This window comes from Lissotriton vulgaris, chromosome 3_2 (assembly GCF_964263255.1).
Source record: "Lissotriton vulgaris chromosome 3_2, aLisVul1.2, whole genome shotgun sequence".
Taxonomy (NCBI): Eukaryota; Metazoa; Chordata; class Amphibia; order Caudata; family Salamandridae; genus Lissotriton; species Lissotriton vulgaris.
Window position 1 is genome coordinate 35,917,219 of NC_141690.1, and position 27,853 is coordinate 35,945,071.

The window sequence follows — 27,853 nt, forward strand, 5'->3', positions numbered from 1 at the left end:
TGCGTAATCTTATTTGTTGTAATTCACGATTTCCTAAATGGAATCTATGTACATGAAGGCCTTATAGATATATTTAGTTGTTAGATATGCCATTAGGCAATTTGTTGGGTCGTTAATTTGTATGCATGTATTTCATTACATGACTTCTGTTAAACTATTCCATTTCAGTTTTTTCCGAATTCCAAAATGTAAATAGGCTCTCGAGGAGGCAGCGTGTCAGCATGATGTGACACATTACTCAAATCCGGGTTTGCCATGTCCCTTCATTCCTATCCATCAGTGTTCACGGCAATTAAGCAGTCAAAACTGCTTATTACACAATTTTTTCCTGAACATTTAACACATTTATATCTGTCTATCTTGTGCTTTTATATGCTTATATACTTCAAGTGTTCCATAATTAACGCTTGACCTTGAAAGAAAGTGTCGGAAAAGTGCAATGCCTGTGCACTTTTTTAATACAGCATTGATGCAAATAATATTGCGAATATTCGTACAACTGTAGGTTATAATTTTCTTTTGTTTCTCAATCGAGTCTTCGCTTAATTGGGAAATTTAACAACAGATAACTGAGAAAATGCTTGAAATAAATTGATACATAACCACCTCACAAGAAGAGCAGTATAATTAGCTAGGGAAGTCAATAAACCGCGGTTCGATGTTTTCCTCTGTGATGCTGAGAGATCATCAGTTCAAGTTTAGTTTTGATGTATCTAGAAAATCAATGGAGTGTTCTCACATTTGAGGCATTAACTCCCAACAATTGAACAGAACAAACATGCCAGCAAGGACCTTCTCCTATGATTGTCTGACACGAAAAATATAATTTGAGCAAAACTGTGAAGAAATTCCCAGGTTAGCACCTTACCACTTCACAGGTATCCTACATTAAAATAAACACATTGATCAGAGATTTAAAAGAAGCTTCCCTTATTATTTTGGTTTGATTTATTTGTTATTATGACCTTGATGACTTTATTTTTTATTTTCATTTATCCAATGCAGGCCAGTAAACATCCCGGATGATGGTAAAATTCATCATAGAGAGTGGGACCAACATTGATTGGCTGATGTGTAAAATAGGTTAATTTTGATGAAATGCATACTTGATAAAAACGTTTCTGACTGGTTTATTTTTGATGAACCTTTTTGAAAAAAAAATTCTGTAGTAATGGTTTTAAATAATTTGATCAATCCAACCTAAAGAAAACTATTATTAAATACATATTTGGGTCTTTGGGCCATATGTATCATACTATCGTTTTGCGAATTCCAAATAGCGAATTTTAAGGAATCGCTATTTGGAAATCGCAAAACGGTATGTATGTAAATAATCGCAGTTTTTTTGCGATTTCCAATAATTCCTTATTTGCGAATTCGCAAATAAGGAATGCATCCCATTCATTTCTAAGGGCCTCTTCGCCCATAGAAATGAAAGGCAAAATTGCGATTAGCAATTTGCTAATCGCAAATTTTGCGAATTTTCCAGGGTGCAGGGGTGTCTCAAGAACACCCTGCTGCACCCCTGAAAATGACATGTGTGCGCATATGGCGCACATACATGCCCAAAGGGCGTGTATGAGCGTCACATGGCACCTTTTGTTTTTTAAAAAAATGCTTTTTTAAAAGAATTTGCAATTTACCACCAACTACAAGTTGGTGGTAATTTGCGAAATCTTATTCCAAAATCGCAATTTTTAAATATTTCATACATATCATTTAGGACATCGCATTTTGCGATTTCCTAAATGCTTGTGCAATGTCAAGGAATCGCAAATGCGCAGTTGCGATGCGATAATTTCATACATTGCATTTCACGTTTTTCTTGTCGCAAACGCTGCGAACTTCCGATTCGCAGCGTTTGCGACAAGAAAAACGCTTCATACATATGGCCCTTTATGTTTTTTTTATTTGCTCTGGCATTACCAAAACATATTAATTAAATAGCACTCGTGAATGAGTGCGATATGCGGCCGTAGAATCCGCAAATTATTGTTGCTCTTGCTTGTTCCTTTGAATCCAGAAAGAACATCGTACTCTCGGGAACACACATTCTCGGAAACACGGAAGAAGGCTTATCGCCGAAACGCGTTTATTGCTGGCTATGGAATTAAACTCGTTTTCGAATATATATATATATGTCGCAGGTTGTGAACAATAAAGATTTCTCGCCTGAATTAATGCTGCTGAGGTCTGAGTCTCCTTCTTCACCAGGGGTCAACTGGAAGTGGTTGGAGTGTTTCCTTTGGTTATATATATATATATATATATATATATTACCTACTGGCGGTCGCCAGTAGGTATATATAGTTAGGACGGTTTCCCATAGGAAATCCCCAACATTCTATTGGGAATAACTTTGGCCCTGGTTGATGAATCTTCGCAAATTTCTCAAAGAAGATGGCTCGCTCCGCTCCGCTCCTTCCCTGAAAACTTGGGGGGGGTTCGTCAAGTGGGGGCTGAGAAAAAAGGGGGGTCCCACAACGTGTTTTCCCCATGTTAATTTCCATAGGACCTTTAGACTCAGCTACAGCTTGAACCACTGAAGGGAATTACACCAAACTTGTCAAAATGGTAGTGTCTGGTATGCAGATCACGCTTTTGGTAAAATAGTGTAAATCCCTCCAGTGGTTCCTGAGAAAATTAGAAGAGAAATCAATTATATATCTATAAGCGCACCCCCGCGAATTTTCGGAATTTTTTTTTGAGGGGGGGGCTTAGGGGGCTTCTGCCTTATATTTTCTTGTGTTTTATTTTAATTTCGAGGGTGCTCACCCCTCGTTTTACTGCCGAGATCACCGCCGCGGCCCGAGCCGCCTTAAAATGGCCGCCGCCGCCGCCTGGTTGTAGGCGGGGCCGGGAGGACGTGGTTTCCGCTTCCCCCTGCCTGGGGGAAGCCTTTGATGTCCGGACCGGTCTCCCGTGCCAAGGGGGAGACCGGTTATGCCTGCCTATGTGAGGCGGAATTCTATATGTACAACTATTTAATTTATGTATTAAAAAAATATTTATATCTGAAAAGACACACATGCTCGCCTTGTTAAGTGAGCTGCCTTCGAGTACTCGCCCCTCTTATTGCCTAGGTTTAAAGGCAAAAAAAGGAAGAACATGTGATTTTAAGATTAACGGACTCCTACTTTTTTTTTAAACCAATAAAACATTGTAAGATCTTGCGGCCGCTTTAAACAAGAGACTGTAAATATATACGTAGCACAACTGTGAGACGCAAGAGGAGCTACAAAAATGCAAGTAAATACCAGCAATTAACCATCCGCTTCGAATTTGATTACATTAACGAATACTTAGGGATTAGTACTGAAAATACAACAAAAAAAATAACTGAAAGCTAGAATATTACAAAGTACGATCTGAAAACTTACAAAGTGGCAGCAACGTTTAACTGCAGTGAACAATGACAAACAGATCCTTCCTACTCCAAGATGGCCCAGGGTCTTCTTGCAACCAGCGCAAAGCTTTCTCAGTGCGCGATCTCTGTGTTTTACCAAAAAGCCGATCAATATGTATCGCGTCGGCCGTCAATACTGAAAAGCGTTTCCACTTTTGTGGTCTGAAGTAGCCGGCCTTAGAAGAGGGCCAGGGAAAAATCGGGGATTCGTAGAGGTCAGGTTGTGCTGTCTGAATATTATTGAACAAATGAAGATACATTGGCACCAATTCTAAATTATATGGAAGACACATGGATTGGACACCTAGGCAGATCAGGTCGCAGGAGGAAGCCACGTTTCCATGTGGAGTGGTGGAACTGTTATTCGAGTTGCCTACAGGGAGAGGCTAAAACAAATAATGCCATTGAGGGATGGCATAACTCCTTCAATCATGTAATTGGAAAACCCCACCCAAATTTCTACTCATTTCTTGAAACTTTGAAGAAGGAGCAAAGTTTTCAAGAAATGAGAATCTCACAAACTCTCGCAGGTAATCTAAACTCACGGATTACTCAAAGAACTAAGGAAATGTCTGAACTACTATTGGGACTTATACAACAGTTTTCGTTGTGTGTGGCTCTAGATTACCTTGAAAATCTTGCTAACATCCTACATTTTTACATACATATACACATTACTTTCCTGGTTTGCTCTAAATTTACTCCCTCTCTAATTTTAATTGGCAAAATAAACTTTTTTTCTAAAAAAAATTCTAAATTATATGTTGGGTCACCTATCTTATTTTTTTATTTTTTTTTAATAATACATTTTTTTTTAATTTTAAAAAAAAATCATCCCCTTAAAATGAAAACATTTTTTTGGTTCTCAAAATAAATATTTTATTATAATTTGAAAAGATTAATAGCAAACAATATTTATTGATTTATAGCTAAACTTTTCCACATTATCTTGCAAAATTTGTAAATGCATTTTTGATAGCTTAAACTCTTCTTCTTTTCAGTCTACCCCTTAGAATTGTTGATAAAACTATTTCTTAAAGCAGTAACTTGATATTTTAATGATATTACCGATATTGGCAAATTATTTGCAATATTTTCTCAAAACATAGTTTCCAAAAATCTTCTATCTGCTTGAACAAAACCTCTATATTTTTTTACAAATCAAAAATGTTTCTAAATTTGAAAAGTCTGAAAAAATATTTTTTTTATATTTTTTGGTTCAATGAAAACAAGTGTACATCTTTTTCTAATTTGTTATAACAACACATCCAATTTTTTTTTAAACCAAAATAAATTCACATTTTTTTAAATCAAACGTATTAAACTTATTGATTACCATTTAAAAACATAACCAAATACACAAGATCAAATCTAATGATTACATTTTATACTTCTTGATATTTTTACAACAACAAATATCAAGTACAACCTTTTTTTGCAATTAATTTTCAACTCTAAATAATCATCCGAACAAGAAAGTAGCAAAATTGGGTTTTTTTTTTACAAAATTTAATCACTCAAATATAATCCATAAATATAAGCTTCACCATATTATTAAAAAATGAGTGAAAAACAATTCGGCATTTCATAATCTCTTTTATCCGCATTATACAACACTTCGAAACTAAAAATAATATTCCTTTTCCACAAATCAAGAAAACAACATTAGAAATATCACTGTTTACTATCGATTTATGTTTTATCAACAATTAAGTGAAACTAACTTTCTCAAACTTCTTTTTGCAAAACTTTAGATTAGATCAAAAATGCATTATAATACATTGCTTTCCAAACGATTTCGAATTTATTAAACATAAACTCTAAATCACTTATTCTCCATTAAATACAACTATTTCTTCCAAAATTTAAGTTTCCGATCTTCCCCCACCCAGAGACCCAACACAGGCATATTCTAGAAATACGGGTAGCGACATGTCTTCATATTTTACAATGTTTACTATTCGAGCAACCTCAACTTATCCTTTCCTTACAATAAATGTTAATCTTTTTAACAATATGTTAATAAAAGAAGGTTTAAGTTGTTTCCTACCTGGACGTAGATCAGCTTCCAGCTGCTTCCTGCTCCGATACTCCACAAAATGGCCGCTGACGCTCACGTAAACGTCATGACGTCAAAAAATGCTGCAACGATAAAGAAAGGACTACTGTACATTTATATATATTACATATATTGTAATAAAGTTATTTTTTATATATATTATTTCTTTATATTATAAAATGTACAAAAATATTCATTTATTTAAAAAAAATCGATGTTTTTTTCAATATATTTGCCACTAATAAAATTAAAACTAAATTTATTTAATCACTTGTTTCTTGTTTTTATTTTGATAAGCATTATATCTTTAAATATACATTATTCTTGTAAATTAACTACTTTCATTACTTACCTGTTTTCTTCTTTCATTACCCTTATTTTCCGATTCAAACCCGTTCTTTCGTTTAATGTAAATCCGGACCGCTATACACATAACAAGAAACCATGGAAATAAAGAAAGGACAAATTGATCCATAGAAAACAATGTAAAACCGTGGGAACCTTAATTAGTATATATAAAATATACTTTTTTTAAAGTATATTTTACACAAAAATCATCCCAAGCTAATTATGTACTAAAAATGCATATATTAATCTAAATATAATTTCAATTATTTTATTTAATTTTGAAATATAAACAATTTCGTTAATTTTTCAATTCATTAATATAATAATTAAATAAATTAAATTGTGTATAATTTTACGTTAATTTTAACTAATACTCAAGTATTAAATTAAAATAATTTAGAGATATATATATTTTTTTTACATTTTGTAAACATATTATTACTCAATGTAATAAATTTAATAATATAAAAGTAATAAAAAAAAAATTAATACTAAAGTACCCTTTAAATTAAATAAATAAATAGTCATTTATAATAAATATAAATTAGTTCTATAGTACCCTAATTATTATTCTTATTTAATTATTTTTTTTAAATAAATTCCAATTTATTTAATTTAAATTATTACTATATTTCCCTTTAAATATTATTAAATAAATTCACTATTATTCAAATAAAAATAAAATAGAATAATATATATAAATTAGTTCTATAGTAGCCAAATTAATACTCTATTTAATAAATTATTAAATTAATACTACAAATGTATAATTAAAAAAAGTAATATTTATTAATAAAAAATTAATAATATAGTACCCTTTAAATAAAATAATTAAATACTCTTTTTTAATTCTAAATTTAATAATATAAAAAAAAAAATACTAAAGTACCTTTTAAATTAAGTAAATAAATACTCATTTATAATAAATAAAAATTAGTTCTATAGTACCCTAATTATTATTCTTATTTATTAATTTTTTTAAAATAAATTACTATTTATTAAATTAAAATTATTACTATATTTCCCTTTAAATTTTATTAAATAAATTCACTATTATTCAAATAAAAATAAAATAGAATAATATATATAAATTAGTTCTATAGTACCCAAATTAATACTCTATTTAATAAATTATTAAATTAATACTACACATATATAATAAAAAAGTAATATTTATTAATAAAAAATTAATACTGTAGTACCCTTTAAATAAAATAATTAAATACTCTTTTTTAATTCTGAATTTAATAATATAAAACAAATAATACTAAAGTACCTTTTAAATTAAATAAATAAATACTCATTTATAATAAATAAAAATTAGTTCTATAGTACCCTAATTATTATTCTTATTGAATATTTTTTTTTAAATAAATTACTATTTATTAAATTAAAATTATTACTATATTTCCTTTTAAATTTTATTAAATAAATTTACTATTATTCAAATAAAAATAAAATAGAATAATATATATAAATTAGTTCTATAGTACCCGAGCGGGAGGAGGAGCCAAGATGGCGGGCTGAGCGCCGCCGAGTGAAGACGTGTATGTGTGGGTCTGCATCGGTAAACTCATTACGCTGCCTTAATGAGTAAAATTTATACTTTTTTAACCTAAGGGAAGGATGGAGGAAAGGAAAGTTTAAGGCGCCTATGCACTCACTGTGAAAAACGGCAGGCGACTGGCTGGAGATCGGAGTTTTCGGCGGGGGCTGATGCGCTCGGCGCTTGGAGAAGGGAGAAAGTGAAAGAAACGAGGCGCTCGCATACCTGTACCTATCTACCGAGAGGAACGGCTGGAGTCCGGTTGAAGACCGGATCTTGGCGGGGCCGATGCTCTGGAAACTGCTGCAGCAGGGAGGCAGGAAATTGCTTCGCTCCTGGATTCACGTAGCGAGCTTCACTCGCTTATCGCCGCTCTCTATCCTCACAGCCGGCTGGGCGTTCCCAGCCCCGATACAGCAGAGCGCACACCTGAGGTCTTCTCTGGTTACACGGCCAAGGCAGCTGAAACGGACAGAAACAGCGGAAACGACTACGGCACATGAATCAATCTCAATGCGCCAGACCAGATCCAGGAAGACTGCTTCGACAGTAAAAAAAGCACTTTCAGGTACTATGACTGCAGTGGCTGCAGGGGTAACGGTGGTGGGGGATAAAAATGAGATTAATAACTCTGTTAAATTTAAACAGCACTAAGAACATTTAAAACCTGCGGATACAAAGGGAGGTGCTAGTGCCGGTAGTGAAGTAAATGTTGATTTAGATATAACAGAGATACAATTAACAGACAAATTAACAGACAAACAAAAGAGGAGTGGCAATCACAAAGGTGAAAAAAACGGGGATAAATCCAATGGGATATTGGTAGATAATGAACTTGCTGTGCCAATAGTGCCCACAGTGCCATGTAACAAAAACGGAGAGACTCTGTCAGAAAAAACTACTCCGGAGGCAATTAAAGATAATGGGCTTGCTACAGAGACACGCGGTGGCAAAAAAGGATCAGATAAACTTCCCATGGATAAGGGGCCTACAAGTTCAGCATTGAAAGAAGCCAGTGAGATAAAACTGGTTAAGACAAATGAAATTGGTAAAAATATGGATGGTGCAGCAGAGAGAGACTTAATAAATAGCCCACGGCACACAGTACAAGACCAACCAGGAGGCTCTGCACACCTTAAGGTTAATACCACGGTATCAGCAGTGACTGAGAATATCAATTCAAAGGAGAAAGAGAAGGGGAAAGAGGGTGTGATTGAGTCTGAGGCTAAATCAGATGAAGATTCAAATGTTGACTACGAGGAGTTATCGGAACCTGAAGAAGAAGGGCTTAATGAGGCCTCCAAAGCGATAGTTAACAAAAAACTGCTATCGAGGAAAACCAAGAGAAAGGTCAAGACTAAACAAAAAAATTTTCCTACTAAAAACAACAGGGAAAGAAATGGCAGAAAGCAAAAAAACTCGGTTAATAGATGACAGCCCTCTGAGAAGATGGATAGAGGCTAAAGGTGGGGTTAAGAATATGGCCCTAAGACTTTCAGGGGCAAGCCCAGACGAGCTGAAAGGTCAACTTAGTAAAATACAAGAAGGCAACCTAAGTAATGACTTAAGTTTAAAACTGAACAAGCCTATGGATCTATTAACTGACTCTAGCTCGAGTGCACTTCCCCTGAACCAAGAGGTATCTGGCAACATGGTTATAATCTCGGAGGACAGAAATGGGGATTTAAGTACTGAGATTGACTCAGGGATTTCTAGAGCTTCACCTAATGTTATTTCAGATACCTCGCTGTCTCATACCATACTAGACGATGCTGTGAAATCCAGTGAGGAGCAAGATCTTGAACTCTCAATTCTTAATTCTGAAGCGATGAATGAAACTATAGTATCCAGTTTGAGGAAAACTCCAACGCAGCTAGAACATAACTTTAATGCTAAGCCAAGAGAAAATGTGGAACACGATTCTTTGGTTGATGTGCCCGATGAGACAAATTTTGGAGAAACATTACCTGATCCATCTACTACACAAACTAATAAATCCTCGCTACAGAGCGCTTTGGACACTTCAGATCCTATACCTCCGAAAGCTATTTCAATGGAGGCAATTATGCAGATTCTGATAGAACAGAGAGTAGAGATACAACAACAATACTCTCAGCTAAGAGAAGACAATACTAAAATACAAGGAAGTATGATGGAGATATGTCAGAATCTAGGAGGAGCAACAAAAGAAATGGAAGACATCAAATCACGAATAGTAGAGGTGGAGGAAGATGTGAACCAAACTACATCAATTGTCAGACAAAATACTTCAAGAGTGTCCCTTCTGGAAGCTAAAGTGGAAGACTTGGAAAATAGGGCCCGGAGACAAAACCTTAGACTTTTCGGAATACCTGAAGGAATTGAGGGGTCTGATCCGAGAGCCTTTATGGTTAAACTTTTTCAAAGGGCCTTCCTGGACCTCACGGATTGGGATTGGGACTCCCAACTCCAGAGAGTACATAGACTTCCTCTAGTCCAAAGAAACACTAATAGCAAATTTCCGAGACCCTTTTTGATTTATTTTGGTAACTTTCTTTTGAGACAAGCAGTAGCATTAAAAGCAAAACCTAATAACCCTGTCACCGTTGATAACTTCACTTTTTTTGTGAAGTCAGACTTAACTAAGGCCACTATGGATAAACGGTGGGAACTTCGGAAGCTGATCGATGCCTTTAAAAATTTAGGATGTTTGGCCTATCTTCAAGAGCCTGCTCGCCTTAAGGTTATTCGTGATGGGCAAGTGGCCTTCTTCACTGATCCTCTATCTGCGGAACAATGTCTGGAAAAATTTTCCCGGGACAATGAAAAAAGAAACCAAAAAGAAAAAGAAAATTAGTGTTGCACTCTTTTGCAAAAATCTAAAGGGACAGGTTTATATATATTGATATGTTTATACTTCTTCACCCTCTTCACCCTCTTTTTCTCTTTTTTTCTTTCTCCTTTTCTTTCTCTCTTTCTTCTTGTTTTAGGTGGCTTTTTGGGGTTTGAATTAAGTATAGACGCAATAAGACACAATCAGGCATGAATTAAATATGGTTAGAGCAGCCACTCATGCATGTTTCTTCACTGCGCTGCCACGCTAGCGGCAGCAACGCTAGAGGGGAGCTCCCCCCCAAGAAACGGGTCACAGCAAGGGAGGGGGTGGGGTTGCCACAAGGGCAGGGGTGGCAACGGGTGTCGTGGGTGGGGGGTGGTGATAAAAGTAAAAAATATGATTGCAAGATTTGACGCTTTATTTTTGCTTAGGAAAAGTAGAAACGAAAAGGTAACAAAGGTAAAACATATCGAGGAAAAGGAGAACAACATATTTAAGATCAATATCAAATAAATGCTTAAGCTAAGAATCCTATGTTGGAATGTAGATGGCCTAAACAGTAAAGGTAAAAGAAAATTAGTACAGGAAGAGATTAAATTGTATAACCCTAATATAGTGCTGCTGACAGAAACTCATATAAAATATCAAGACAGAAAGGTGTTAACCCAACTAGGCTATGAATTGGTTATTTGTACCTCTTTAAATGAGACCATAAGGGGGGTCGCTATTTTAAAACAAAAAACACTCCCATTAGAGATAATTAAAACTGCCTCTGATATTAGAGGTAGATGGGTAATAGCACAGATGCAAGGAGTGAAGGTTAAACTGGTACTTTGTGTGGTATATGGTCCAAATATTGATAAGCCTAAAATTTATGAAGACCTAAGTTTAGAGCTATTAGAGTGGGAAGGGGAAACTATGATTGCTGGAGATTTTAACTGTGTTATGAACTATAAAATAGACTCTACGGGGCCAATGAACTTTAAAAGAATGTATAAAGTAAGAGCTGCAATTTTAGAGCTTGCAAGATTAAACAACATTAGAGATCTATGGCGGTCCAAACATCCTAGGGTGCCCGGCTTTACTTACTATTCTGCCCCGCACAGGTCATGTTCTAGGATTGACATGGTATGGGCCTCGCAACAAATCTTAGGAAATTGTGCGATTGAAATCTGTCCCAAAGTCACATCGGATCATAACCCTCTTCTTTTGGATGTTAATATTGAAAATCAGAATGTAAAACCACGAAAGTTCACTTTTCCTAGACATTTGCTAGTTGATCAAACATTTATTTCACTAATTAAAAAACACATACAAGAGTTTATTGAGTTAAATGTTAATACAGCTAGTATCAATACGGTATGGGATGCTTGTAAGTGTAGCATTAGAGGGTGTGTCCAGCAATATGTATACAGGCTCAATGCAGAAAATTATAATAAGAATAAAGATATGACATCTAAATTGTTGGACCTGGAAACACAATTGGCTGAAGCGACTTTGCAGTCAAAAAGCGATATCGAGGTGCTTAGAGCACAATTGGCGGAACTGCAAGCTGGACTCAGAAAAGTGTTGAGAGAAAGATATGCAGCTAAACTACATAAATACAAGTTAGATCAATATGAAGGTGGTGACTGTATCGGAAAAATATTGGCTTTTAAAACTGCAGATAGAAAAGCAAAAACTAGAATAAAGGAAATAATTGGATCAGATTTAGTGATATATGGACAAGAGGATCAAATATTAAATCAATTTGTTAAATTTTATCAACATTTATATACCCCAGAGGAGCCATCGAATGAAACAGAGGTTGTAAAATATCTAGATCAATACCTAGGACCATCGCGAGCATTAAATCATGAAGTAATTCAACAATTAAACTCTGATATTACTTCAGAGGAGATTAAATTGGCTGTCAACCATTTACCATTAGGTAAGGCGGTAGGTGAAGATTGCATACCAGGTGAACTTTATAAACTGTGCTATCAAGAGCTGGCTCCATTACTACAAAAAGTTATTAACACAATTATTGTCTCTAAACAATCACCATCTTCATGGAAACTTGCTAAAATCATATTTTTTCTGAAGAAGGGAAAACCGGAAAAAGAGTGTGGTTCATATCGGCCCATATCTCTACTCAACTCTGATGTGAAAATTTTTTCAAAAATTTTAGCTAATCGGTTAGCGCCCCATATGCCGGATATTGTTAATCCCCAACAACATGGCTTTGTGATTGGTAGAGATACCACATTGCATGTTAATACTTCCATAACTGCTCTGGATGTAGCTGAAACTACTAACACCCCACTCGGTATGATAATGTTAGATGCTGAAAAAGCATTTGACCGAGTGGGGTGGGAATATCTGTGGACAGTATTAATTAAAATGGGTATAAATGGTTCTTATCTAGATTGGGTTAAATCTCTCTATGATGATCCACGGGCCGTGATCAGCTATGGAGGTATAGATTCTGACAACTTCAAGATTGCAAGAGGTACAAGACAGGGATGCCCTCTTTCCCCATTATTATTTGCCTTATCTCTAGAACCTTTTTTAAATGCTTTAAATGATCAAATCAATATAATTCCAGCTCAACATGGGGATATAACCCTTAAATTAACCGCCTTTGCGGATGATATCGCAATATATACATCGGATGTTTGTAAAGCTATGCCCGCAATTATAGAAGAAGCACATAAGTATGGGAAAATCTCCGGGTATAAATTAAATGTTAACAAAACCCAAATTATACTCAACTATACTCCGGTTACATGTAGCTACAAAACCTGTAAAGAAGCCGTATACTTAGGTATTAAGCTTACTGCTAAAGTGGAGAAAATTGTGGAAATAAACTATGGGTCATTCCTTAAAGAAACGGCTGCGAGTTTAAAAAAATGGCATAAGATACCGTTGAGTTTGTTAGGGAGATTGAACCTGATAAAGATGAAAATCTTACCCAAGTTACTTTATTTGTGCAGAGCTATACCGCTTCAACCAAATAAGCTGTTTTTTAGAAAATTGGATGGCATCTGTAGTAGCTTTATCTGGGGGTATAAAAAAGCACGAAGGGCGGTAACATTTTTGACACTTCCAATCTCTAAAGGGGGACTTACCTTACCGGATTTTAATCGCTATTTTTTAGCTACTTTTCTTTTACGCACTAGGAGCCTATTAAAAAATACTCCCTCTTTATTTTTTCATCAATACATGTTGGGGACAGATGCTAATCAATTTCTACTACGGGTCCATGATCCAAACTATTTCAAAAGAGTAAAATTCAAGACTGCAAAACATGCCATACGAATTTGGGATAAAATTCTGTACATTAGTAATAGTTCATTTTACAATACTGAACTTAGATTATGGAACAATCCGGGTCTTCCTGACATATTTTCGGACGGTTTGGGTAATCGATGGATTAGACAGGATATAATCACATTAGGAGATCTTTATTGTACTACTGGGTTGAGGGACTTCGAGAATTTAAAAATTACAAACGGGCTTACGGATGACATGCATTTTAAATATAGACAACTAAGAGATTTTTTCTGTAATAAAATGAAAATAACGGAAGTCAAACAATCTGATATTATTGAAGGTATTTACTCAGAAAAAACTAAATCATTAATCAGGTTGGGATATCAATGGCTTATTAAGGAGAAGGGCGAAAACACAACTCAAATTGCAGCCAAATGGTCTCGTAGATTAAATCAAAACATAAATTCAGTACAATTTGGAAATGCCCTAACTCATTTAAGTGAAATAGTCCACTCGTCTAAGTTGAAAATGCAACTATATAGGACAATCACGGAATTGTATTATACACCGCAAAGAATATCCAGCTGGGCACATGGTAACTCGTTGACAGAGAAATCTAGGTGTGCTAAATGTAACACTGTTGCGGCTGGAATTGAACACATGTTATTCTCATGTCCTGCACTCTCCAATTTCTGGAATCGCATATCTTACCATTTTCAAGTTAACCAGATAAATTCATCGGATCTCACGGTACAAATGGTTTTATTAGACATCCAAGACAAGAACTACCCCAATAAGGATCTCTTAACGATTTTGCTAGCATGTGCTAGATTAACAATAGCTAGGGTCTGGATTTCTAAAGAACCCCCTAATGTTGCGGATTGGTTAGCATTGGTTTATGAAATTAGAACTATGGAATTTGCTTTAGCTAAACTTAGGGGTCCTAAAGCTCTTCTGAGAAAAGAAAAGATATGGAAGCACTTTTTTGAAGGCCAAGATGCGTGATTTAGTTAAGTTTTGTCTATCTGTTCTAGTAGTTTATTACTGTAATAGTAGAGCTAATGTGAAATATAGGTTTAATAATTAATTATACGTTGTTGCCACTTCTCAATTTTTGTTGCTGCTCATATTAATTGTATTTGTATGTTAAGTATCGAATTGAATTGTAATGAATCATATCATTTCTTGCAATCAATAAAAATGTTCAAAAGAAAAAAAGTTCTATAGTACCCACATTAATACTCTATTTAATAAATTATTAAAATATTACTACAAATGTATAATAAAAAAGTAATATTTATTAATAAAAAATTAATACTACAGTACCCTTTAAATAAAATAATTAAATACTCTTTTATAATAAATTTAAATTAGTTCAATTAAATCCAAACATATTATTAAAAAATGCGTTGTAAAAGTATCTGCGTTGTAAAAGTACTAGCGTTGTAACAGTTTAAGTTATAAAAGTATGCGTTGTAACAGTATTTGCGTTGTAAAAGATGCGTTGTAATGGTATTGCGTTGTAAAAAATGTGTTGTAACAGTTGTATACCAGTTATGCCCTTTCGGATATCTTGTACACATGCTAATTTTGTATCTAGATTCTTTTTGCCTGAGTTTCAGAGTACGGTTGCCACCTCTTTGATGCACGTTTACCTGTTCTACAATAAAGAATGAGAGTTTATTGGGGTCTGAGTAGTGGCATGATTCAAAATGGCGGGATCTTGGGTACTTTTTGTCAATTTTGCTCATGGCTCTTGTGTGTTCAAGAATGCGTTTTTTTGCCATGGGCATCGTACTGCCCACATACTTAAGGTCACGGGGCAGACTAGCACATATATGACAAAGGAGCTAGTACAGGTCAAGTATTGATTCATGGTTTTCATGCTGTTGGTACTTGGATTCCAATATTCTTTGACCATATGGCTATTTTTACAAGCTTTACAATGTCCACTTGGGTAAAACCCATGTAGATCCACCCCTCTGTTCAGGTTCCCACTGCCTATGTCATTATGCATAATAGGTATTTTAGGTTACGTCCCCTTCTGTATGTTATACTAGGGTGGTCAGGTAATGACTCTCCTATTATCGGGTCACCTTTCAAAATCTTCCAATTCTTATATATGCTTTTACGTATTTGATTGGAATTGCCATTAAAGTTAAGGATGATGCGGGTCTGGGATACCTCATTACTAGGTCCCTTGGTAGTTGTGGTGGAGTCGAGTAAAGATACCTGTTCTACAAGTTTTACTTTTTCAATTGCTTTCTTTATCACCCAACTTGGGTAACCCCCTTTCTAGGAATCTTCGATATATATATCCCAACAACATGTCCCCGTTCAGGAGCCCAAGACCCTAAAGGGTGACCTCACACAATGGGCATGGAGAAGTCCATCAAATCAACATTGTCAGGAAAGCAACAGTGAGGCCCAATACTGCACAAAGAGGTTTTAATTTTCAAAGTTTCAGCAGCGCCTGCTTCCATATCTAACGTTTCGGCATGTTCGCTTTGCTCACAGAAGGAAGTGCAAAAGCTCAGGTGTGCTCGAGCATGCTTTAAAAAGAAATGAATCCCGTGACTAAAATAACCATACTTCAAGTCCCACAGTGCATTGCAGATAGTCCTTTGTGAATAACCTGGAAGTCCAATGATGTTATTGCCTTATTGATGATTTCTGTTAGGCATAAGCACTGTTATTATTTTGGAAATACCTTGGGGCAGTCAGGTGAGCTGGTGAAATACTTCAATGTTCACTCTGTATCTGTCTTTGAAAACGCTAAATTTGGCAGCACGATCGTAGCAGGAGTCATCCTGCTTGAATCCCTTCCTTGCGCTCTCCCTTTCGCTTCCAATGGCATATCCATGGTGTTAGGGGCGCAAGTGGGTCAGGCTCCTCCATCAGACTCCAACAACATTTCCCCGTTCTGGAGCCCCAGACCCTACAGGGCAACCTCACAAAATGGGCAGGGAGGAGCCCATCAAAAGAACATTGTCAGGAAAGCAACAGTGAGGCCTATACTGCACACAAAGGTTTAATTTTCAAAGTTTCAGCAGTGCCTGCTTCCATATCTAACGTTTCGGCATGTTCGACTTGCTCACAATATATCTCCCAGCTGTGGGAGATGCACGGCCTGGAAATTTTGGGCCACGGAGCACCGAATCAGGGAGCCTCAATGTGGAGGCATCCATGGAGGTTTGACAAGCCAGATGTGCGAATGGAGGCCTGTTGGTGGGCTTGAAATATCTCAGACAGCAGCATGCAACTGAGGCACTGTTTACAGGACCCACAAACCAACGCAGACTCATTTGAGTCGCCCATTGGAGGGCTCATATTTTTAAGGACTGTCACGCCGCTAAAGAGTGCAATGACCATAAAACGAGTCCAGCATGAATTGACAGGCATGCTGTAAACTGGATCCACCCGCCGATCCGGCTTTTACCTCATGAAGTTTGCTGCAGTGGATGTCAGAGTGCATCTCCAACAGGTGGTAACCTTTGAGCTGAAAATAACAAATAACAAAGGTTACAAGGATGTTATGGTTAGGCGCAAGATTCACTTGTACAAAACCATTGAAATTCAGCAGTTATGGTAGGCACCTGAGCTAACTATCAATAATGCCCCAGCAATATATTGCTTATGACCTCACATATTACATCACTCATGACATGGTCAATGACATCACTGATGACATCTCTCATAACATCTCAAATGACAGCACTGATGACATCATCCAGTGATTGTAAGTGTTTTCTAAATGATTATGAGTTTTCAACATATATAAAATGAAAGTTACATCAGTATACTTTGTGGACCACTAATAGGGGATACTATTTCAAATATGTATTGTGTGAGTGGCTATGTAATTGTATGTGAGTTGGTGTTTGAGTGCCTGTATGGGTGTTTTAGTGGGTGTGTGAGGGGCTGAGTGAATAGCTGTGTGAGTGGCTATATTGGTGAGTGAGTGGGTGTGTGAGTGGCTGCATGGGTGGGTGAGTGTGTTTGTAAGTGTATGTGGTTATATGGGCAACTGAGTGGCTGTGTGAGTGGCTCTAAGGGTGGGTAAGTGTGTGAGTGAATGGCGGTATGGGTGACTGACTGGCTGTGTGAATGTCTCTATGGGTAAATGACTGGATATATATGTGGATATATGGGTATGTTAGTGGCTGCTTCAGTGGGTGTGTGGATATGTGAGTCGGTGTGTTAACAGCTATTTTGCACAGTAGGAATTTGTGTGAGTGGCTGTATAGGTGAGTGAGTGGGTACATGAGTACTTATATCAAATGTTGCATGGGTATGTAAGTGGTTTTGTGGATAAGTGAATGAATGCATAAGTAGGTGTACAAGTGATTGAGTATCTCTGTTAGTAGCTACATGAGTGAGTTAGGGGCTGTGTGAATGGCTCTATAGGTGAGTGAATGGTTGTGTGAGTCACTGTGTAGGTGTGTGACTGTATATGTAAGTGGTTGTATGGGTGTGTGAGTGGCAGTATCGGTCTATGAGGGGGTGTGAGTCATTTTATGGGTGATTGAGTGGCTGTATGGGTCTGTGAGTAACTGTATGGTTGAGTGAGGGGTTGTATGAGTGGCAGTATAAGTGAGTGTGTGTGGGTCAGTAGTTGTATGGGTCTATGAATAGGTTTGTTAAAGGTTGTGGTTGTGTGAGTGGGTCTATGGATGATATCATGAGTGATGTCATTTGAGATATAATCAGTGATGTCACGAGTGATGTAATATCTGAGGTCATAAGCAGTGCATTGCGGGGTGTAAGTTAAATGTTGATCAGATAACTATAACTGTTGAATTTAAATGGTATTGTACAAGTGAAATCTGAGCCTAACTATAGCGCCCATGTAAAATTTGCTTTTCTTAGTGAATTTTAAAGGTTTTTTAAAACTCTGTTTTCTTACTATGATGTCACTGTAACCATTGAGTTTTTTTGTGAATTGTTCTAGTGCTGGATTACAATGAACCTTAAATGAAGGACATACATGGCTAGAAGGGACTTTGTAGGCAGGCACATTTTTTTACATTAAATTCTCTAATCTGTTGTTCAAAATTACTTCAGATTCTCATGAATTGCTTGCCATTGGATGCAGCTGGCTTCCTAGGAGGCATTTTTGACAAGAGATGGCACGTAAAATACATGCAACACTGAAATGTTTTTTTTAGCAGGTAGGTGCACTGCCTTTGCCGTTTGTTCCAGTATTGAAGCCTTGAATGTTAGTGTTGTTATTGTATATAAAGCTTGATGTGCGTGTGACCAGTATTTGTATTGCGCGTGCAGCATAAGTGTAGCACCATAGAGCAGTGATTTTTTTAGAATGCATATTTGTGCATAACACTGTGGTCTTGAATACTAGTCAGCAACTTGCAGGTTTGAAACATTTGCAAGCTTCAAAGAAATGTCATGGGGTGAAACAGGTATAGAGCTGAAGGAGTTAGAGCAGAGCAAAGATGTATGTCTGTTTTATATACCATTAAGCCAGTGTATTCTGGCACTGAAATGGAGACTGTGATGATGCATACTTATTTAGTGCATATTTTTACCTTTGTGGCAGAACTGTAAATAATAGGCATCTATTCAATAATTTAACTTTCATCAATGTCAGAAAGATGAACAGCAGAATGGGCTGGAATCCAACATATCGACTTCCCTCAGATCTGTGCAGAGGGAGCATTAACCCCCTGAACCATGTCACTGGCATTCACAAGTCAGAGGGGCATGTGAGCTGCAGTGCTACAATAAAAAGCTTTATCATATTGCAGGGGTAGTCGCTTGAATGGGAGAGAATGATAGCTCCCTTGAGGTGACTGAGCACTTTAACTTTAACTTCTTTTCTCAATCAATCAATCAGGAGTTTGTTAAAGCACAACTACTCACCCGTAAGGGTCTCAAGGCGCTAGGGGTGGGGGGGGGGTGCAGGTTCCATTCCATCAAGGAGGGGGTCTGTTGAAGAGCCAGGTTTTGAGGTTTCTTGCGAAGATGGGGAGCGATGTTGTCTGTCTGAGGTGGAGCGGAAGGGCATTCCATGCTTTGGCCGCGAGGAAGGAGAAGGAGCAGCCTCCAGATCTGGTATTTCTGGTGTGGGGGACCTCGGCGTAGGAGAGCTGGGCTGATCGTAGGGCCCTTTGGGGTGCGTGGAATTTGAGCCGGCTGTTCAGGTATGCTGGTCTGGTGCCGTGGAGGGCCTTGTGTGCGTGGGTGAGCATCTTAAAGGTGATTCTCGCCTCGACGGGGAGCCAGTGGAGTGTGCACAGGTGCTGGGAGATGTGGCAGTGTTTTGGCAGGTTGAGGACCAGTCTTGCAGCGGTGTTCTGTAGCTTGCGGATGAGGTTTTTGTTTATTCCGGCGTAGAGTGCGTTGCCGTAGTCGAGTCTGCTGGTGACCAGGGCGTGAGTGACTGTCTTTCGGTGTTCGAGGGGGATCCATTTGAAGGTCTTACGAAGGAGGCGGAGGGTGTGGAAGCAGGAAGATGAGACAGAGTTGATCTGGCGGTCCATTTTGAGCTCGGAGTCCAGGATGATTCCCAGGTTGCGTGCGTGGTCTGTGGGGGTTGGCGGGTTTCCGAGGGCGGTGAGCCACCAGGTGTCGCTCCAGGCGTCGGGGTTTGGGCCCATGATGAGTACTTCTGTTTGGTTGGTGTTTGGCGTTTTTCTGAGCCGCATGAGAAGGGATTGGTCGGGGGTGTTAGGGTTGCAACATTTGTTAATTGGGGCAGGGTGTACTCATGGGTTCTCATTAGCTGACATTTTAAATCTAGAAAGAATGGTCCTGGAGGCAGCTTTCAGTTGATCTGAAACCATCAGCCATTCCCATGTCCTGCGTCCTTGCTCATAGTCCCATTAAGCTCTTCTGGAGCCATTATCAGACAGTTGTGGAAATTTATGAGTGTGTGACTGGAGGCGGGTAACCTTGAAACCCAATATAGAGTTGCTGATCCTTTCAGGGTACCTGGACCTCTGAATAGGTGGAAGGACTGGGGCATAATCATTTGTTGACTAACAGGATCTGTCCACTTTAAAGAAGCATCAGGCTAGCTGCAGAGGAATCTTCATAGATCTGGAAGCATGCCAGCATGCCAGCCTCTGGCTGGCATTGCCCCTTTGCCTTGTAAGAGGATCGGCACCTTCACTTTGATTAGAATGTTGGACGCAATAGAGACAATCTTGAATACTCTGTGTTCAAAAGGTGGGCAAAAACACATCAGAAATCATCACCAAAATATTGGCATGTGAACAGTGGTGTTCAAAGAAACAGTGTGTGAGGCCTAAGTACAGAACATTGTGGTGTCCTCCGTTCTTCCTTGGAACCTGGAACACTTGGAGTGAAGAGTGGTTCCAGAGGTTCCACAAGAGATCGGTTGGCTCAGGCTTGTGTAGAGGTTACTTGAACTCCTCTCTAGGAGAGATAAAGTTATTGAAAACTGCTTGGTGTTCCCTCCTGAGGAGGAAAGCCGGGAGGTGTGCTGTGTGTTTTGCTAGATCAGCATGTGTGCCTCTCTGTTGTGCCACTGATTTTAACGCGGCGATTTTTTAAAACTAGTTCACCTCATATACCCACCTTGCACTCTGCTGTTAGCTCAGCAGTTTTAATTTCTCACCACGCATTTTGGGCGCTCTCCGCCGAGTCAGGTGCTGAGAACCAAGGACCCGGGCGGTGAAAATTGGCAGCGGCAATCTTGGGTGGGAGGCAGCACCTTCAGCATTCTAGTCGACAGTACTTAAGGAGACGAGCATGTCTCTGCGCAGCTGACGCGATCAGCGGATGTGTCGTTTTTGCGCCAGAGTCCAGCCCATCAGCGCCCGTCAGCGCCAAGGAAGTGCCAAGGGCCAGGGAGGCTCAGCCCCTTATACTCTCTACGCGCACTTCAAGCCCTTAAACCCCGCTTGCAGCCTTGTCACCACACAGCTGCTCCCGAAAAGCTTCTTGATGCTCTTGAGTGCCGTTGTAATACGAGAGGAAGCTTTCAAGCCACCCCTGTTCCCTCCCATAAGCGGGCCCTACCTAAGAAACAAGGACCCCTTCCTTTGATGAGGGACACCGGCTTTCTTATAAATGCACGTCGTTAGTCAAAAACAACGTTGCGTTCAGTAAATTTATCTCGGACAGAAACCCCTCTTGGGCCTTCATTACTGAGACCTGGGCCTCCGATTCCACAGGGCCTGAATGCCTTAACGGGATCCCTGAGGGATATGCCCTGGCAAGAATGGACAGAGTAGGGCGCAGGGGGGGGGGGCGGGCTGGGCATACTGCACAAAATCTCAATAAGATGTCGGACTGAGCCCCTCCCTTCCCCGCTGGACTCCTTCATGCACTTTGCGTTAAATTCTTCTCCTACCATGTCCTTCACTGGGATCTTGATCTATAGGCCTCCGGCCCCTAGATCTGCTTTCAGTCAAGATTTACTTAAGATTCTTGAGCCCTATATTGATCGTCCTAATATGACCATTCTTGGAGATTTCAATTTCCATTTGGAAAATTCGAATTCTTCCGACACTGTTCACTTGTTAGACTCCCTTGCCTCCTGTGGACTGCTACAGGGACTAGGGAGTTCCACTCACTCAGCTGGACATACCCTGGATGGGGTCTTTACCAACGACTCCAGGTTAGAAATTGGCTCTCCCCTTCCCCTGTCCTGGCCGGACCATCTGGCCGCCCTACTTGAACTCTCACCTCCTTACCCTGATATGTCTCGGCGGGACTCCAATATATGGGAACTGAAGAGGAGTTTCCGGGGGCTAAATAATGATACACTTGCACCTCTGATGGTTAGTCTCAAGCCCCCCCCTTAGAAAGGGTACAGACGCAGCCGCCCTTGATCTGTCAAACACCATTACGAGCGCTGTGGACTCTCTTGCGCCGGTCAAGCAACATTATTCTGCTAGGAAACGGCCCTCGGCTCCCTGGTTTTCAGATTCCCTCAGACTGCTTAGGCAGGGTTGCAGGAAACAAGAAAGACTCTGGAGATCACACCTGGACCCTAAAGAAAAAGATAACCATAAATGTCTACTCAGGGGATATGAAACCGCGGTGCGGGGGAAAAGAAAGCGTATTTCGCTAAGTTGACTGCCTCACTTAGCTCTACCAGGGAACTGTTCAAAATTGTCGACTCCCTATCCCTCCTCCAGTCACCCGACCCCATAGTGGCTACCAAAGAACTGTGTGATCAGATCTCCACTTTATTTTAGACCAAGATAATGGATATCCACACTGCACTAGAAGCCCTTAACCTTGACCTAGAGAGCTTTTCTCTGCCAGTCTCACCCCCTTTGGAAAGTCAGGTTCATGAACTTCGTTGTAATCTTTCCAAGTTCCCCCTCCTTACTCTTGAGCAACTTGGTCAGCTCTTGGACAAACTCAAATCTGATTCCCCTTTGGATCCCTGCCCCCTGAGAATCTTCAAAGAGTGTAGGGAGGTAATGCTGCCTCCTCTCTTGGAGGTCATGAACTTGGCAATCTCCGAAGGCATTTACCCCTCATCGTGGAAAATGGCTATTGTCAAGCCCCTTCTAAAGTAGACTACCTTAGATACTCTGATCCTGAAGAATTTTCGCCTCATTTTCCTTCTTCCTGCCCCAGCTAAGTTGCTTGAGGCTCACCTTAATTGCCACCTAAGTGCCTTCCTGGATAGCTCCAGCTCCCTGGATTCCTCCCAGCATGGTTTCCGGAGGGCACATAGTACAGAGTCGGCTCTCACAGTGGTTGTCAATAACATCCGCACTAAGGTCGACAGTGGCCAGACCACCTTGCTGGTACTGCTCGACCTAATTGCCGCATTTGACACCCTGTCCCCCTCTATTCTGGCTACCTGCCTTAGTGATTTGGAAGTCGATGGACCAGCACTGAGCCTCCTGAGATCTTTTCTTGACCAGCGTAAACAAAGGGTCAAGTTGGGTGACTTTCTCTCTCCTGTCCAGCCTGTGCAGTGTGGGGTCCCCCAGGGCTAGTCCTTGAGCCCCACGCTTTATAACATCTATGTGGCCCCACTCGCCAGGCTTGTAAGGTCGTTTGGGCTGGAAGTCCTTTCCTATGCCGACGACACTCAGATCATGGTGTTCCTCTCACAATCCATTAATATCATGGCCCAAAATTTTAGGAATTGTATGGAGGCAGTCGCAGGCTGGATGATTAGGAACTTCCTCAAATTAAATGGGGAGAAAACAGAGGTTCTTACTTTTGGAGGCAAACAGGAGATCTGGTCGATGGACTGGTGGCCCTCTGCTCTCGGAGCCTGCCCTATGCCCTCCTCATTGGCCCGTAACCTGGGTGTTATCTTGGACACTACCCTTTCTTTTGACAAACAAGTCAGCAGGAGGGTCGCAACCTGCTGCGGTGTCTTGAGAATCATGAGAAAGATCTCTCATTATTTCTCATTTGAAGCCCGAAAACAGGTTGCGGTGGCCCTTATATCCTCCGGGCTGGACTCCTGCGATGCACTGTATCTAGGCATAAACAAAGGTCTGGTCCAACGCCTTCAGATAGTTCATAATGCAGCTGCCCGGTTTGTTGTAGATGCCCTGAGGCGCTCTTCAGGCACCTCCCTTAGGAAGAATCTGCATTGGCTCCCTATGCAGGCTAGGATTAATTTCAAGATCCTCTGCCTCACGCATCGTGCTCTGCAGGAGTCTGGTCCCCAGGGCATTAGGTTCCCTGGTGTCCTTTTATTACCCTGTCATGGCTCGTCGCTCTGCAAACAAAAATCTTCTCGCTGTTCCCCGAGTCTCCAAGGCCAGATGGGGAGGAAGGGTTTTCTGCTATCTGGCACCGAGACTCGCTTCCAGCTGACCTTAAGGGTCTCAATTCCCATGCGCTCTTCCGCAAAGCTCTTAAGACCTGGCTCTTCTCAGAAGCCTATTTGTAGCCGCCCTGCTTTCCCCCCCGCTCAAACAGCTATACCATCAACTGCACCTTGATGCCTTCGGGTTTAGTTGCGCTTTACAAATCTTTTTCATTCATTCATTCATATCATCTATAAAGAGATTACATCACTGGCGATGATGGAGAAATGAATCCGCTACTCACAAGCTTGAAGACCTGTTTATTGCAGATCAAGATTACTGTTAAACTGGTTGCCTCATTAATCTCCTCCACGTTGTCATCGAGGACAAGTTTTGCCGTGTTCACCTTGGAGCTGAAAACCCCGCATTTCTAGGAGATTTCTAGGAGATTGTGGAGAGATTATTTTATACTTTTGACTATTTGTCGAAGTTCGTGTGGTACTGTTGACGTCATCTCACGCATGCGCATCTACTCGCGCATTCTTAATTCTCGCGCTTTCTCCTCGCACTTCCTGACGCATGCGCAGACAATGTGGAAAGAATCTTCTTAATCGCGCATGCACATAGGCGCTAAGAAGGAGTGTTATCCTCATTGCCTGGCAGCAGAAAAAGGCTTGTGACGCACTGCAAAGTCTGAACTTCATTTGCATGTTCCTTAGCAGTGACCTCATAATCGGCGTTGCCCTGCACAACTTGTAGAAATGTACTGAGTGAATAGTACCTTTGTAAAGAAGTTTTTACGCATAATCTCAATGTTTTGGTCATTTTTTTTTTCTTTTCTTTACCATTTCTTTGGAAAGTGTGTGTCTAATATCAACCTACGCTGACACACACAGCAGTGTAGAATTTCTGGAAGTTGATGTCAAACTCCATTTCATCACAAATGGAAAGTTTCAATGCTCCTCCTCCATTTTTAGCCTCCCCAGGTGAACCACCATTAGAATGTAAACAATGGAGGGAGGGTTTTGAGGCGTACCCGGAAGCGATTGGAGGTGATGACTATACCGATAAGCGCAAATTGGCAATTTTAAAACATTCTCTAGGAGCACAGGGCAGACAAGTCCTAAGTCACTCACCTTCCATTATTATGGACAATTCCAGCGATGAGGAAGGTGATGTTTATGAGAATGCCACAATGCAACTTGACAAACAATATATAAAAAAGGTTAATGAGGTAGTTGCTCGACACAAATTTTTAAGTAGGTTACAATTGCCTAACAAACCGGTGGACACATTTGTAAAAGATTTGAGAATTTTGGCTGCAAAGTGCAATTATCAAGAATTTCACGACCAGATGGTAAGAGATCAATTGGTACATAACGTTGCTGATGCTAAATTACAGGAGAAACTATTAGCTGCAAAAGAATTAACTCTTACCAAAGCTCTAGATATAGCTCATCATTTTGAGGATATGAAATTGGGCATGGAGGAGTTGTCGGAGAAGAAAACAGTGTCATCTGAAGTACAAGTAGTTAAAACATGATCCACGGAGAACAACTACAATAAATCTTCTTCCACAGTGAACAACAGTGATAGAAGAGATGTAATTTTCTTTTAAATGTGGATTTTCAGGTCATGTTGCCACTGACAAACGATGTCCAGCTATAAGCCAAGTTTATAGATATTGCAAATCCAAAGGACATTTTGCCTGGATGTGCAGGAATAGGAACAAGTTTAAAAACAAAACTGTAGAAGAAAAAGAAGCTCCTTTTTGCATGCTACAAATCGGCAACAAATTTATAGAAGTTATGGCTGATTCGGGTGCAAGACATGGTTAAAGGAATTTCCCAATGTATCTCTACTTCCATCTGATATTAAATTATTTGGGTATGGGACCACCCTGGGCTAACACCTTTAATTGCTTGCTGGCTATCTGGACTGCACATATTCATCGGGACATTAGAGAAAAACTTTATGTGTTTGTTCCTTTTTTGGACATCCCTAAAACAGAGTGCCAAGTGTCTCAGGATCTCCACTATCACTCCACACCCCAGGACAGAACCCAACCCACACCCCTCAAAGCCCCCAGGACAGCAACTCCACTTTCCCCAACAGTTTCCCTGGTATCCCAGGACAACACACCCCACCCCTTAATGTCCCCTGAACAACAGCTGCCCCAAACGCCATCCAAGCTCTCAGGTCTGCACCCCTTCTCTTGTTGACTGCACTGGGTGAAGCTGTTCCCTGCTCCTCTCCATTCCACCCATCCACTCCCACCCATCGCCACTACTGCCGGCTGCATGATTGCCGGCTTTTACAGGTCACATTACTCTTCCCAAAAGGCCTACACATCTCACAGTAGATCACATCAAACCTAGTTTTAAATTGTAGTCCTGGGAAGTCCGTGTGAACTCCCCGCTATTTATTTCTTATTATACCCTGGGAGCTGGTTGTCCCCAAGGCCTGAGGGGTCCGTGCAGCCCCTGTATCTACATCTGCATAGCCCCCGGACATGGTCCACTGGCCATTAAAATGGCGATGGAGGTGGGCCACATGCACACCCATTTTATTTAGTAAAGGAGCCATGCCCCCTGGACCTTGCCCACTGGGGGCTATAAAGTAACCAGTTGTAGAGCCAGCTCTTGTTTTTTCTTGTGTGCCTCAAAATCACAGAGTTTGCAAATTCATAGCAATTTTCTTTTTACAAATGCTTTCCAGAGGTTCCAGAGGCATCTCCAGACCAAGGCTTGGTCTTCACAGATATCACTCTTGATTTTCTTTCATTTTTCAACTACTTCTGAATGGATTTACACCAAATACCTGAAAGCGTCATCTATGTAACTAAATCTAATTCTGTCAACTTTCTGAGTCTGTAATTCAACCCTGTGCTTTGGGCTGCAATGTTGACTAAAGGTATGATAGAATTACATGAGAAACACCATTTTCTACCCCCCTTTTCCTCATCGCCCACTTCACAGATCACCCCAAAACTTCCCACGCAGAACAAGATTCAGAGGGGAAAATATTTGGGACAATCTCGTAAAGATTCCTCATATGGTTCCAAAGATATTAAGCAAGTTAAAAAAGCATTTCATAGGGAAATATAGAATAACTATCACTATCTACTGGCAATGGTCATAAGATATCATCTTTGATTTCATCAGTGATGTCACTGACCATGTCCTGAGTGATATGTGAGATCATAAGCAGTGCATTGTGGGAACATAAGTTATAGTTTGCTCAGGTAACTATAACTGCTGAGTTTCTATATTTTTTTACGAGTGAAATGTGAGTCTATCTATCAGATATCTGTAAACTTTGGTTATTTTCAGCAACTTCTTATCATTTCCATAAATTCTATTTCCTAACTATAATATCTCTGTAACCTTTGTTGTTTTTATTGCAGTTCTCTGATTTTTTAAGTCTATTTCATAACTACAACTTCTCTGTAACCTTTCTTTTTTTAAGCACATTTCTTATTTTTTGTATTCTATTCCCAAACTATAATGTCTCTGTAACCTATGTTTTTTTAGGTGGATTTCTTTTTTTTCAACATGTAGACATATTTGAGAAGAGTGATAGAAAAAGATGACAGGGCCTCTGACCAGCTCTCAGTAACTCTGCTGTGTGGGACTTACTGGAGGTAACAGGAGGGGTTTTTGACCCAGAGGATCCTCACTAGCCAAGGGAACTTCATCCCCCAAAC